General features: G+C 45.5%; 1 protein-coding gene across 1 annotated transcript in view; it reads right to left on the bottom strand.

Annotated features, from left to right (window-relative positions):
• LOC122797807 (msx2-interacting protein-like) overlaps positions 1-15,523 on the bottom strand; it is a 409,322-nt gene that overhangs the window by 51,562 nt on the left and 342,237 nt on the right. The window lies entirely within an intron of this gene.

Below are 15,523 nucleotides of genomic sequence, written 5' to 3'. Positions count from 1 at the left end.
CGTCTAAGCGTTCGTCGGTTGAAAGAAGCACAGGCTAAACAAGCTGCTACGTCGTGGTCTGGGCCTAAGCAAGGCAAACAGTAAGAGTGGAAATCTTTATGAGGTATTTGTTTCCCACAAGTTAAACAGTTATTCACTTTTTCTGACATCGGCTGAGGCAAGAAAGAGTCCCCAACGGGGTACTTAGCTTTTTAGAAGTCTTCGGTAGTAGTAGACGTATTCGGTAGTAGTAATCTCTGGTTCTGACCGACCGGCACTTGCGAACAAGCTTCTGCTTCGGGCGCCACGCGGCAAGAAAGACTGAGGAAAATGGCGTCGGCTGATGCCTTTATACCCGAATAACTGCCGCAATGACATCGGGTGAAGTGCGACACCAGCCGAGGCCAGACCCAGACTTTGGAATCCGGCCGATCGAAGGGCTGCCTGACGACAGGACAACCCATTTGTAAGGACTGCAGATGCATCCTTGAAGGACATCAGTATTTACTGATTTAGCACTACAATTGTCTCTGTTACTGCTTCAGCTGTGCTGTTGTGTTCATTTTCCTTGTATGCACAGGATAATTGGCTGATAAATGTATTGTGCATGATTTATTAACCTGTTTCCAAAGTAAGTTATGGCACTGTGATGTGATTACTGTAGCAGTAGCATCTCTTCTCCTGCTTTATCCACACTACCCTCAGATTTGTATATTTTACACCCTCCTATCTCCTTCATTACTTCCTTTGACCTGTCTGTCTCCTTCTACTAGCTTCATCCTCTTTTTCTTTCTCTCTTCAGAGCACAATCAAGCAAATCTGCAGTCTGCGGCTACCACTCCACCCATACAGTATAAGAAGGAATCAGTACTGCAAACTAAACAAGGATATAAATTTTGAGCCTCAAGAGCAGGGTCAATCGACCCAGGCATTCTACTTGTATGTTTTATGAGAGTGAAGCTATTACATTAGCTTTATTTCTTAGTAGTTCTCAGCTTGCTAATAAAACTGACTGTTGTAGTCTTGTGCCCCCCCCCCACTAGTACAGTAATCCTAACTGTCCAATAGACAGTATACATTTAATTCACATCCCTGTGACTAAATTAACCATCAAGCAGCCCTCTCAGTGCTTTCTGTCTTAGTTTGCATCACTTGGAGGCCCACCTTTTTATTTGCATCTCTATACATTCCCATTCATTGCTAACGTATCTCCCTACTCTAATATGTGCACAAACTGGTTACTAATCAGCAAGTCACTGTGAAGACACACTCCCAACCTCAAACTTTGCTGTCTCCTCTCCTTCACTTTACAGGTAGTTTGAATTATTACTTACCCCCTCTATGGCCTTCACCGATTTCCACTGACTGCCTCTCTGGTTTCTTTGCATTCCACCTGGTTTACACCCATTGTGCTACTTCCCTCCCCCAACACAAAGTCTATATTACAATCCTGCTGATCCTGGAGCGATCTTTAAATTTCTAGTCTCCCACCAGGACACAAGTGCTCTTCAGCAATTACATTCTGCTTGCCGGTAAGCCATTAGACCTCAAGGAATTTGTTTAAAGTGTTCAGATTTGTAAAGTAATACTTACTTTTTTCTCTGGTCTTAGTTGGCTCTGCCCCGCTCTGCTCGCCCTTGCTAACGCTCAGACTCTCGCCGCTCCCCTGCCCCCTATTTCCTCCCGCCCCCACTACCTCTACATTTATAGTAATTACAGCCACACCCACAGCTCACCCTCACATCACCTTCACCAATCACAGCTCCTCAAGTCATATCACATTGTGCCATACCAACTTGCTCCACACAAAATACTCCCAATCACTCTCATTCCCACTAGGCATTTTTTATATCACCCACACTACTTCCCCATCCACTTATAGTGCAACCCTATAATTCCTATTCAGACCCCCCACCTAGAAACAACTTAAACTTTATAACCATGACTATCACACAACTAAGTCTAGTCTGTCTTCTCAATTCTTTACAACACCACAAGCTATCAATATCCCTAAACTTAGTAGCACAACACTGCATTAAGCACTCTGGTATACAAACACCACACATTATTATATCAGCCCACAGCTATTCAAGAACTACATAACGGGACCATTTCAGAACTAAACACATATGCTCTCATTCCTACTCCAAAAAAAAAACACAATACTTTCTCACACTCCTCACCAAACACCAACATCTGTATAACCATTTTAATTCCAGGCTCACCATAAGTGGGGATATCCACCCCAACCCAGGCCCAAATCCATCCTGTCCAACACAAACTGCTCCAACACAAATGTCAGAGTATCACACCCCCACTTTCTTCATCCCTGGGCAAATCAGCAGCAGCAGCAAAACCAACCATCTTTTAATGCTAAATCTTAAAATTAGAAGTATCAAAAATAAAATACCTGAACTCCAGGTCACAATAGCACACTACCCCCCAGACATAGTTGCTTTAACAGAAACCTGGCTAAATAAAAACATAGCTAACTCAGAGGTTCTCCCTACCGGCTACAATATCATTAGACGTAACAGACCACTTCGTAAAGGGGGTGGAACTGCCTTAATGTACAAGTCCAACTTAACTGTCCATCAATTACCAAACTCCTACCCCTCCCCCAATAATTGGGACATACTTATCTCACAACTTAAACTTCACCCTAAAAAGGTCATCACCACAATTGCGATCTATATTCCACCTGGTAATACACCTGCTAGCCTTGAAGACTTCTTATCCTGGTATTCTTCCACATACTCACAAGAAACCCTTATTCTGGGGGACTTCAACCTAGATTGGTTCACCTGTATATCAGAACCAAGTAATCTAATAAATCTCCATGGCTACCAGCGGCTTGTCCAAATTCCAACTAGATGTGATAAAAAATCTAAAAGGGAATCCATCCTTGACTGGGTCCTAACAAACAACCCCACATTGTGCCCTCACACACGCAGTCCCCCAGACACCTTAAGTGACCACAACATAATATACTTTATACGTAGTAGAAAGTACAGTTTTGTACCTACCACAAATGTAGATGTTCAAGTGTTCACACTGCTGCAGTCATTACACTTGGGTTATCCTGCCATCAGGCAGTTCCTGTAGTCGGCCAGAGTTCCAAAGTCTTGGTCCAGCGTCGGTTGCTATCGCTTCTTCCCTGACGTCAGTGCTCCAGGGGTATAAAAGACGCATCCAACGCCATTTTCTTCAGTTTTTCTTGCCCCAGATGTCGGGTGCCCCCAAGTAGGTAGGCAATACATATTGCTAATAAAACATATATATAAAATAAAAACAATACCTTCAGTTATAAGCAAATACATCACAAAGGTTGTACAGGATAGAAAGGTATAGATAAGCCCAGCTAGGACAGAGGAGATGGAGGGAGGGTAACCTGGACTGCAGCAGGGTGAACACTCGAACATCCACATTTATGGTAGGTACAAAAAGTACAGTTTTGTACCTACCATAAATGTAGATGTCCGATAGGTATGCATCTGCAGTCATAACATATGGGTTGTCCTGCCTCAGGCAGCCCTTCGGTCGGCCGGATTCCAAAGTCTGGGTCTGGCCTCTGCTGATGTCGCACTTTCCCCGACGTCAGAGCGTCTGGGGTATAAAAGCATCAGCCGACGCCATTTTCCTCAGTTTTTCCTTGCCCCAGATGCCAGGTGCCCTCTAGGAAGGCTAAATTTGGATAAATGCTGAAAAGTTCTAAACATTTGCAAATTATATACATGAATAAACAAACAAATACACCATAATAGATTCCCCCAGCTAGCTAAAAGAGGGGTAAGCACCCTAGGAATACCACAGAGGGGAAGGAGGGAGGGTAATCCTGACTGCAGATGCATACCTATCGGACATCTACATTTATGGTAGGTACAAAACTGTACTATGTCCTTCAAGGATGCATCTGCAGTCATAACATATGGGTAAAATACCATAGCCAATCTGGGGGTGGAGGTACTAAGGAAAGGATGGTGTAGTTAAGATCCCCTGCAGGACTGCAGTTGCAAACCCTGCTCTGGATCTAGAGTATAAAGGTAGATTGTAATGCTTGGCAAATGTATGCACGGAGGTCCAAGTAGCAGCTTCTAAAATGTCCTTGGTAGCCACCCCCCGTAGGAAGGCTGTAGTGGTGGCCGTGGCCCTTGTGGAGTGAGGCCTGATATTTTCAGGAACTGTCTTTCCATGAAAGGAGTAGCAAAAGCGAATGCAATTTCCTATCCATTTTGATATTGTCTGTTTGGAAATTGCTCTTTCTTGCACCCCAGTTGCATATGCTGCAAACAGTTGGTCAGATTTTCTGCTAGTTTTTGTTCTGTCCAAGTAGTAGCGTAGTTGTCTGTGTATATCCAGGGTGTGCAAAAGTTTTTCCCCTTTATTCTGTGGATTTGGGAAGAACGTAGGCAAGTGAATAGCTTGGTTCTAGGATACCCTAGATACCACCTTTGGCATAAAAGTAGGACTGGTTCTTAGTGAGACACTGTCCTGGTGGAAAATAAGAAAAGGCTGCACTGCCATTAATGCTTGTAACTCAGATACTCTTCTTGCTGAAGTGATTGCCAGAAGGAATGCAATTTTCCAAGATAGAAACTGTAGATCCACTGATGCTGCTGGTTCAAAAGGAGGTAGTGTCAGTTTTTCCAGCACAAAGTTGAGATCCCAGGCAGGTAGAGGGGGTCTTATTGGAGGTTTAACATTTTTGATCCCTCTCAGAAATTGCCTGAGGAGAGGGTGTGAGAAGATAGGTGGATCCACATTGTATTCTGCTGAGATTGCTGAAGCATGAATCTTAATGGAAGAATAGGACAGGCCTTTGTGGAACAATTCTGCTAAATATTCTAGGATATGTGCTAGGTTTGCCACTGTGACATCTGTGCCCTTTGATGTGCTCCAAATGAGAAATCTCTTCCATTTAGCTGAGTACGTCTTCCTTGTGGAAGGCTTGCGAGCCTCCAGGATAATGTCCTTTACCCTCTGAGATAAAACAGTTTGACTGGGATTTAAGGAATTTTCCAGGCAGTTAGCTGCAATGTTTTCAAGTTGGGATGCAGGGTCTTGAAATTGTTCTGCGTTAGAAGAAGAGGCCATAGGGGGAGAGGCCATGATTTTGCCTGAGACATGCTTCTCAATAGTGGATACCAGTGTTGCCTTGGCCAGTCCGGAGCTATCAGTATCACTTTTGGCTGTTCCTCCCTGATTTTCAGTAGAACCTTGTGCATCAAAGGGAGAGGTGGGAAGGCATATACTGTTAGGGCTTTCCAGCTGAAAGAGAGAGAGTCCACCCTCCAAGCTTGTGGGTGGTATGTCCTTGAGCAGAATGTCTTCAGTTGATGGTTGAGTGGGGAGGTGAACAGATCTATCTCCGGCATTCCCCATGTCTTTGTTATGAGCTTGAAGATGTCTGGGTGCAGCATCCATTCGTGTGCATCCGTAGTAGTTCTGCTTAGGCCGTCCGCCAGTGCATTTTCTTTCCCTGGCACGAATTGGGCCTGTAGCTGGATGTTGAGATTCAGGCATAGATCCCACAGATTCATAGCCATCCGGCATAGCGGGTAAGAATGTGTGCCCCCTTGTTTATGTACCACATGACCGTGGTGTTGTCTGTCCTTATTAACAGATGTCCTTGTTGGAGGAAGGGTTTGAATGCCTCGATTGCATGCCTCACTGCCAGCATTTCCTTTTGGTTTATGTGCATGCTTAGCTGTCCTTGAGGCCATAGGCCTTGGATGCATTTGTCCTCCATGTGTGCTCCCCATCCTCGGTCCGAGGCGTCTGTGGTGATGGTTTGCCTTGTTTTTGGATTGTTGAAAGGCAACCCTCTGTTGGACTGGCAGGCCTGAGCCCACCACAGGAATTCCTTTTGAAAGCATGGAATGATTGCTTTCTAAACTGTGACTGTGTTGAGACCATACACTCCTTAGGTACCATTGCAATTTCCTCATATGCAGCCTGGCATGTGGGATTAGAATTATGCAGGATGCCATGTAGCCCAGGGCCTGCAGGATTTTCCTTGCAGTAAGCTGAGTTTGTCTTGTCAAAATCATGAAGTAATCTGGAAGTTGTTTTTGCTTTTCTTCTGTGAGAAAGGCCATTTGGGTGTTTGTGTCCAGATCTGCACCCAAAAAGGTGATCCTTTGGGATGGTACTAGTCTTGACTTTTGGATGTTGACTGTGTATCCCAAGGCCTGTAACAGGTGTATGGCATAGGCCAAGTCCTTTAACAATTTCTTCTTGCTGTCCGCTTGTATCAGGCAGTCGTCCAGGTATGGATAAATTTGAATTCCCTGTAGTCTGCAATGTGCAACTACTGATGCCAGGCATTTCGTGAATACTCTGGGCGCAGTAGATAAGCCAAAGGGCAATGCTGAGAATTGATAATGCTCTGATCCTGCAAGAAATCTGAGGTGTCTTCTGCAACTTGGTCAGATAGGGATGTGCAGGTATGCCTCCTTGAGATCTAGAGTCACCAGCCAAGACTCCTTGCCCAACATAGGAAGAAGTTGCTGTAGGGTCAGCATTTTGAATTTTGGCACAATGAGATAAGTGTTGAGAGCGGACAGGTCGAGAATAGGCCTCCATTGATTTTCTTTTCTTGGTACAAGGAATAATCTGGAGTAAAATCCTTGGCCTTGTTCTGAGCATGGTACCTTTTCTATAGCTTTCATTTGAAGTAAATTGCTGATTTGCTTTAAAGCCTCTGCCTTCTGATTTGGTGGAAGGTTTGGCATTCCGCTTCTTTTTGGCAAAGTGTGGAAGTGAAACCTGTATCCTTTGTCTATTATTTGCAATGTCCATGTATCCTTTGTAATATAATGCCAGTTTCTTGAGAATAAAGCCAGCTTTCCGCCCAAGGGTGCTTCCAGTTGATCCCTGGTAGGCGGAATCAGAGTCAAGTCATTGAGTCTGTCCTGTAGTAGTGGTTGTTGTAGCTGTTGCACTACTCCTCTGGTTGGCAGGCTGCCACTGACGGCCTCTGTAGGAGCCCTTCGATTGACCTCTGCCTCTAGGGCGCCTGCTCCTGCCTCTCTGGGCTCTATCAGAGTCTGGAAAGGACCAATTCTTTGTAGGCCAGTTTCTGCTGAATCTCTGTGGTTGAACTTGCAGGAAATCTTTAACTGTTTGCACAGATTTTGCTTTTTCTTCAACCTTTTTCAGAATCTCCTGAGCAGGGGAGCCAAATAAATTCTGTTTCTCCATTGGAGCATCGAGGAGTTTAGCTTTGACATGGTCTGGCAAAGATTGCTCCTTCAGCCAGGCATGCCTACGAATAACTGCCCCAGTCATAGTTGATCTAAATGAAGCCTCCAGTGCATCACAGCCACATTTTAAGAAATGATTACTAACCTGTTGAGAGTTATGTACCAAATCCTTAAGGGATTTACGGTCTAGGGGTTCAGGAGAAGAAAGTTTCTTATTCAGTTCATCTAACAAATACTCGATACTGTATCATATGGAATTGACAGTTTAATGCCCTGACAAAGAGTTGCAGATGTATACACCTTCTTACCCAATCTCTCTAAAGCTCTAGACTCTCTATCAGAGGGTAGGGGATTTTTGGCAGTAGCGGCTGCAACCCCTTTAGGGCCCTGAGAAATAGTTTCTGGGTCTGCAGAATGGGCTTTATACAGATGGAAATGAGATTCCGGGACCCTGTAATATCTGTCAGGGGCCGGAGGAAGAGCATCAGGGGCTGTACTGACATCGTTGTACACACCATCAATTACATTTAGAACAGGAGGTATAGCTAAGGGCCTATGCTGAGGCAAATGCAAAAAGGTCCTTAATCTTTTTCTAGAATCAGGATACCCTGCCATTGAAAGTGCTCTCTCATGGAGTGCAAAGTCTCCCCAAAGGAAAACTCCTCAGGAGGGGAGGCCGAAGGGATAGATTCCTCTGCATCTGAATCCTCATAAGGCGAGTAAGGTCCTTCCTGGTGGTCTGACAACTCAGATCCATCCGTGGAATCATCTGAGGAGAGGGGCTCAGAGGGGTCAGTCCTGGGCCTTTTGTCCGGAGGAGGTTGAGAGGCCCTGTCTGGGTGAGGTTGTGAATCCCTAATTAAGGAGATAAGGTCCTCAGCAAGGCTGAGGATCTGTGAACTAGAGGAAGGCCTCTGGGGTGTAGATTTGGCAGGCAAAGTTTTGAAAGTTTGGCAGCTTTAGCCCTAGAAAAGGCCTTAATGGACATAGAAGCTGGGGGCCTAGCAGCCCCACGAGCAGGGGTAGAAATGTCCAAAGGTATGGTGTCGGACAAATCTTGACCACTGGCTTCTGTAGGTAGTTCAGAAGCCGACTCAGCCGGGGCCTGTCGGGCCTCGGCAGTCGGAAGTACTGTTTCGGAAGAAGGAAACTCAGAGGACTCTGTTTCAGCCGAAACAGAGACACTCGCGGTAGGCCTAGCCGGGGTTTCAACTGAAACCGCGGGGCGCGAGTGTCGGTCCTTTTCCTTGCGTTTTTTGGCCATATGCGTAGTCGGAGTCTCCGACGGCATTTTATATGCAAAATCGGTTCCAAAAAATTCTTCTGCAAACTCCGACCGACGTCTAAGAGTCCGTCGGTTGAAGGAGGCACAGGCTAAACAAGCTGATACGTCGTGGTCTGGGCCTAAGCAAGGAAGGCAGTAAGAATGGAAATCCTTGAGGTATTTGTTTCCCACAAGTTAAACAATTATTTACTTTGTCTGACATCGGCTGAGGCAAGAAAGAGTCCCCAACGGGGTACTTAGCTTTTTTCAAAGTCTTCGGTAGCTGAAATCTCTGGATCTGACCGACCGGCACCTGCGAACAGCTTCTGCTTCGGGCACCGCGCAGCAAGAAAGACTGAGGAAAATGGCGTCGGCTGATGCCTTGATACCCCAGAAGCTCTGACGTCGGGGAAAGTGCGACATCAGCCGAGGCCAGACCCAGACTTTGGAATCCGGCCGACTGAAGGGCTGCCTGAGGCAGGACAACCCATCTGTTATGACTGCAGATGCATCCTTGAAGGACATCTATATATACACTAGAAACGCAAAAAAATTCTCTCCTGAAGTCCTCAACACTAACTGTGACTGGACCCCCATAAAAACCCTCCCACTTGACCAGGCTGTAGCATATTTCAACAAAATATTTCTAAACCTAGACACTGTCGCTCCATTGCGCAAAATCAAGGTTAGAACCTCTACAAACCCCTGGCTCAGTAAAGAAACCAAACAAATCCTAAGTCCAGAGACACTGCCTGGCTTTACTATCAAAAAAACAAAGAAACACAAAGCCTAAGTACCAAGAACTGTGCAAAAAAATGCATTAGCCTGGAAAAAAAAATCCTACTACACAACATTACAAACTAAATATCAACACAACCCGCAAACATTTTGGAAAAATGTAAACCAGCTACTAAAATCCACCCAAAAGGCTACCCCCAAACCAACCACCTCTGACACTAAAGTTCCCATCGAAACACAATTCAACTCCCACTTTGTGAACTCAATTCTATCCTTAGTATCACATGACAGTTCCTTCCTCACTACCCCCCCCCCAACACAAAACACTAATACAAGCTTTACCCTCAAAACAGTTTCCACCATTTCAATCAAAAGCATGCTCTCCAAACTAAAAACCTCATCAACAGCAGCCGACCTACTCCCCAGCCATTTCTTGAAACTCTCAGCAGATGCTATTGCTATCCCAGTCTCCACTCTCATAAACCGATCAATTGTTGAAAACTATGTGCCCAAACTCTGGAAAATATCCTATGTTACACCCATACATAAAGGTGGGACCCTCACTGAACTTAACTACAGACCCATTGCTTTACTCTCCCCCTTGGCCAAAATCCTAGAAAAATGCATCCATACCCAGATGCTAAACTATCTCCTAGACAGCAACATCCTATCACCTACTCAGCATGGTTTCAGACCTGCTCATAGTACCATTACAGCCCTCCTCTGCTTCACAGACACAGTAAACCGTCTCAAAAATGAAGGCCTACAAGTCTTTTTTTGGATATGTAAAAAGCATTTGACACAGTCTCACACCAAATCCTGCTAAACAAACTAAATCAATATCATCTATCAAATTCCACTCTTACCTGGTACCAAAGCTACTTAACTGACAGGTACCAAGCTGTGAAATGAGAAAATTCTTTCTTCTCAGCTGCCCATAACTATAGGAGTCCCACAGGGTTCTAATTGAGGACCACTACTATTCACAGTCTTCACAAATTACCTCCATACCTCCACACAGCATGCATCTATAATTCAGTATGCAGATGACACTACCTTAATCTGTGCTGCACAAAACATTCCCACCCTCCTGCAAACAACTCAACTAGCATTCTCTGACGTTGAAAACTGCCTTACCAAAGCCCAACTTATCCTCAATCCAAAGAAAACTCAGCTTATGATTATAACCAGTTCTAACAAAAACACTAAGTCAATTCACTATCTACTCCGCAAATGCTACTCCAATTGCTCCAGTGGCACAGGCTAAGCTATTGGGAATAACCATACACTCCCACCTAAAATGTGATAGTCATCTCAACTTAACTATTAAAAAAGTACACGCCAAACTGGGGTCACTCTCCCGTATCAAACCATTTCTAACCAACACAAGATCAGCCATTGCTCGCTCCCACCTTCTATCCACCCTACTCTATGCATCTCCCATTCTGACTAATCTCAACAAAACTGAACTAAGCACAATGGAAGCCTGCTATAACAGAATTGCCCGCTTTCCTGCAAATTGCTCATATAGAACTCATCACTGTACTGCTTTGAGACAGCTCCACTGGCTTGAACTGCCCAACCTCCTAACCTACAATCAGCTCTGACTCTGTTATTCTATTAACTCCGAAAGAAGTGTCCTGCCCTCAAAAACCTAGTACAACACCAATCAGCCAAAAGGCCTCTTAAGATAATCAAGCAAACTACTACTAGAAGTCACCAACAGCTACAATAGCTTTGGAGATGCACTACATAGTAGTTCAGTGGCTAAAAAATGGAACTCTGTCCCTACTAGCATTCAAAACACATCATCCAAAGCCACCTTTAAAGACCTCATCAGGCAACATCTCAAGCAAAGTTGGCAGTGCCATGATTGCTCTCCGGGCTAGTGAAAGTGGATAACATCTACATACTAAATCTAGAGCACTTGATGATAGTTTTCAATCTTACTCACAAACACTGGCTAATCTACAATGTATGTACTGTACCCTGTGTACTACGTATGTATTCTACCTATGTTCCAAATTTCAGCTGTACATCACAGACCTATTAATTACCTTTACTTTTAAAATTAATATTTTTTTGTTTCTCTCCACTGTAACTGTTTATGTGCTGCATACCAGTGTAAAAACATGTCTCTTGTAATTTGTGTGTATACTGATCATGTCTAAATAACTAAATGTGTCTGCAATTTTTCTTTGTGGAGCTTTTCTCCCCGGGCCTCTGCTGAAAAAGGGGCTTTTCGGCTCAGACAGACAACCCCGGTTAACAAATGTAAAATAAATAATAAAATAAAATGACACCAAATAGTGAATAATTTCCACTTGGGAGAGAGATGATTTTCTAGTATTTGGTTTCCTGGTCTCCTGCAGGACACTGAACACTTCCTTATTGTAAAGGTGGCTAAATGGGATAAGAATCCTATCAGCCACAGGGTGTGGTGCAGAATCTGCCACTGTGGATGGATTAGTGACCCCTTGTGCTGTGAGAAGGTCCACTCTGAGGGGTAACTTGTGGTGATTACCCTTGGACAAGTGGAGTAAGAGGAACCAGTGCTGTCTGGGCCACTGGAGAGTCACAAGCAAGATTTTCGGATTGTCCTGCTGAATTTTCGGCAGGAATTTCTGAATGAGTGGGAAAGGGGGGAAATGCATATAGATATTTCTCCTTCCATGAAATTGAGAAGGCATCTGTTGCCAGTGCCTGTGGTTCGGGTGTCCTGGTGCAAAAGCCAGGAAGTTGTCTGTTGGTGGTGGGGGCAAACAGGTCTATTTGAGGTATACCCTACATGTGGACCAGATCCAGGAAGACATCTCTGTGAAGCATCCATTCGTGGATGTTTGTGCTGGTTCTGCTCAAATAATCTGCCTGTTCGTTATGGAGAGAGGGAATGTAGGTCACCTGCAGGGAGATTCCCTGTGAGGTAGCCAATTCCCAGACCAAAAGGGCTAGCCCGCAGAGCAGGTAAGACTTGGTCCCTCCCTGCTTGTTGATATACCACAGCACAGTGCTGTTGTCTGTATATACCAGAAGTGTCCCCTGTTGTAAGAAAGGTCAAAATGCCTGGTGGGCTGGAAGGATTGCCCTCATCTCTCTGGGATTGATGTGTTCTGATTTGAGATGATTTGGCCACAGACCCTGCACCTATCTGTGTCCGAAGGTGGCACCCCCATCCCAGATCTGTGGTGTCTGTGTGCATGACTTGAGTGGGTTGCGGTGGTTGGAGAATGAGGCCTGGGTTGCATTTTACCTGAGCCAACCTCCATAGTACTTTTTTTAGGCAAGGTAGAATGAGCACAATGTGCTCCAGAGAATGGTTGCATTACTTCTAGATTGAGCGAAAGTAACCACTGTAGCTTCATGTGTAGCCTTGCTAAAGGAAGCATGGGTATGGTGGCTGCCATGTAGCCCAGAAGTTTAAGGTACTGCCTTGGAATCAACTCTGTAGAGTGAAGTACATCAGATGATGCCCTGTCAAGGAGCTCACTTCTGGAGGGGGTAGGTTTTCCTCCATAAGATCTGAGCAGATCCTGCACCACAGGAACAAAATGTTCCGTGTTGGTTGAAGATGGGATTTTGGTAGGTTTATCTGAAATCCCAGTGACTGTAGTAGGATCACCACAAACTGGATGTGCCCTTGCAGTATTTCTTGGCTGGCAGCCTGGATCAGCATGTTGTCCAGGTAGGAGAATATCTGTATCCCCCTTTGCCCTGCAGTAAGCCACCACATGTGCCAAGCATTTGGTAAAGACTCTGGGTGCGGTGGAGAGTCCAAAGGGCAACTCAGAGAATTGCAAGTGAGAAGAGCCCACCAAGAATCTTAAATATTTTCTGTGGGAGGGTCTGACTGGGACACTGAGATAAGCATCCATTATATCCAAGGTGGCCAGGATAATAGGAGTTAAAAGGGCTGGCAGGATTAGGGACCTTTACGAAGAGGTTGAGATAGGAGAGGTCTAGAATGGGTCTCCATGGTCCATACTTACTGGGGACCAGGAAGAGCCTTGAATAGAAACCTCTTCCCTCTGCAGAGGAGGGGACTGTCTCTATAGGACTCTGATCTAACAGAGTCTGCACTACTGGTTGTAACAGGTGCATCTGCTGAGTAGGTGGTTGAGGTGTGCCCGCCATACGGGAGGGAGATCTAGGACATGAAGTAACCATTTCAAAGAATGGACAGGACCCACTCGTCTGAGGTGAGAAGGGTCCAAAGAGGGAGATAGTGAGAGAGGAGGGCAGACAGAGGATACAGAAGAGGGGGGGCAGGAGGCAAGACTGGCAGTTAGATGCCACCTGCTCTGTCTTGAAAGGGGGTCCTCTGGCTAGAAGGAGGGGTTGCTCTAGGCAGAGGAGGTTGTTTCCTTGCGGGCCTACGAGACCTTGAAGGAGGAGCAGGTCAGGAGTGCTTCCTAACAAACTGGGTTTTGGAAGGATAGCTTCTATGAAACTTGGGAATTGGTGAGACCAGTAAATGTTTAAAATCCTGCATTTCTTTACCTTTCTGTTACAGAGATTTAAAGAGGTCAGTCACCTTAGAGCCAAAAAGTGCAGCACTGTCCAAAGGGGCATCACTGAGCTTTGCCCTGAAGTCCTCTGGCAGGGGTTTGTAGGCGAAGCCGGAAGTATCTGTGTAAGGCAGATGCTGATTCTTGACCTGGCAGGGGATTCAGCAGCATCGTAACTACTTTTGATAAGAGTATCTAGTGACCTGGGATGAGAGCGCCAGGAGAGAAGACAGTGATGACTTGGTAGGGGAGTCTGGAATATCTGTCAAATGTTTTTTAGCAGACTGAGAAATACGAGGCATACTTGGCCTTGTGGGTCTGACAGTTTTTGTCTGTAAAGGCCAATGCAGCAGAAGTATAAATCTTTTTGCCCAACCTTTCCATTGTCTTGGTGTCTGTCAGATTGGGAAAATGCTGGTAGTGGGCAGGAGTTTGGTAGCTTTGTCAGTGGCAACAGATAATAGTGGCAGGATCAGCTGGTGGGCACTTGATCGGATGTTTAGCAGTGTCAGGTACTTTTGTAAAGCCTGTCAGGTCTGCGTGGGGCACGGGGTTTTGAGTCTGGGTTCAAAGATGCAGAAGAAAAAGCATCTAGAAAGGCAGGATTGGGAGGCCGGAACAGCAGATGGGCTAGGGGGTTCCTTTTGAATGAGGTCGTACCTCTTCTTTTGTACCTCAGACATTTCTGAGGATTCCCATTGAAAATGTTCTTTCATCCTGCTGATTTTTTCACTGAAGGTTAAGTCTTCAACTGGGGAATCTGGGTCCAGTGACACTTCCTCTGGGAATCCATACCCCAAGGGGGAAGAGAGTTGAGAGTTGTAGGAAGAAGATTTCTCAGAGGAATCTGAAAGGACTTCCTCTTCCCAAGGAGCTGGATCAGTAGGCAGAGGCCTAGGGCTCAGGAGACTAGGAAGAGTGGAGGCAGTAACAGCCGTGGTAGGCCTCAGTGCCATGAAGGCACTGCAGAGGCTTCGGCTGAAAGCCTGCCAATAAGCCATGCTTTCTGTAGAGGGAGAGATACGTTCCCTCTTTTCCTTTTTTTTTTTTTTTTAAGAGGGCCTGTGGACATCTGTCTAGAAACTGGTGACTGCAAGAGATTGGAAGGGTTCAGACGGCTCCTCAGTAAATGCAGGTTCCCCCCTCTGGCACTGTTAGCAGTGCCGGAATAGCCTCTGCGGACATGCTCTTGCCTAAGGATGGTACGGCATCCTTAGAGGTACCCGCGACCTCCAAAGTGGCAGATCCAGAACCTGGAACCAGGCCTATGTCGATCACAGGCTGGGGATAGTCTTGAAGAGGGCTCAGCAGCAGACAAAGGCTTAAGGTCCTGGCCTTCTTTTTAGGTGGTTCTGTGGAGATATCTGAAGAGCCCTCCATCGGAAGCATTAGCTGTTTCAGACATTGGTTTTCAAGGTAAAGATTTATGGCATGCAAGCGACTATGCAACATTTTTGGTACTAACACCTGGCAGAATGGGCAGGTCTTATCGGTCGTGCGACCATCTGAAAAAAAAAAAAAAAAATTAAAAAGCACTTGTCATGGGTGTCCTTATAAGGGATTTGGTGACCGCACTGACACTTAGCCTTTCTGGATGACATGAACAAGCAATATTAAAATTATGAAAGACTGAAAAGGTCCCCAGTGGGGTACTTACCTGAAAAAACGAATCAGACGTCGGTGGTAACAGGAACACTTGGCGTACGACTGGCGGCTGAAAAGTTTTTAGGGCTCGTGTGTACCATCATCACCCTTATGGCCCAAGAACTCTCAACCACGACAGACGTCTCTCGCACCACAGAGGGACTGAAAGCTTTTGACATACTGGCCGT

Source organism: Protopterus annectens, chromosome 3.part1 (genome assembly GCF_019279795.1).
Source record: "Protopterus annectens isolate FY-2018-M chromosome 3.part1, PAN1.0, whole genome shotgun sequence".
Classification (NCBI taxonomy): domain Eukaryota; kingdom Metazoa; phylum Chordata; order Ceratodontiformes; family Protopteridae; genus Protopterus; species Protopterus annectens.
This window is presented reverse-complemented; position numbering and strand designations above follow the sequence as displayed.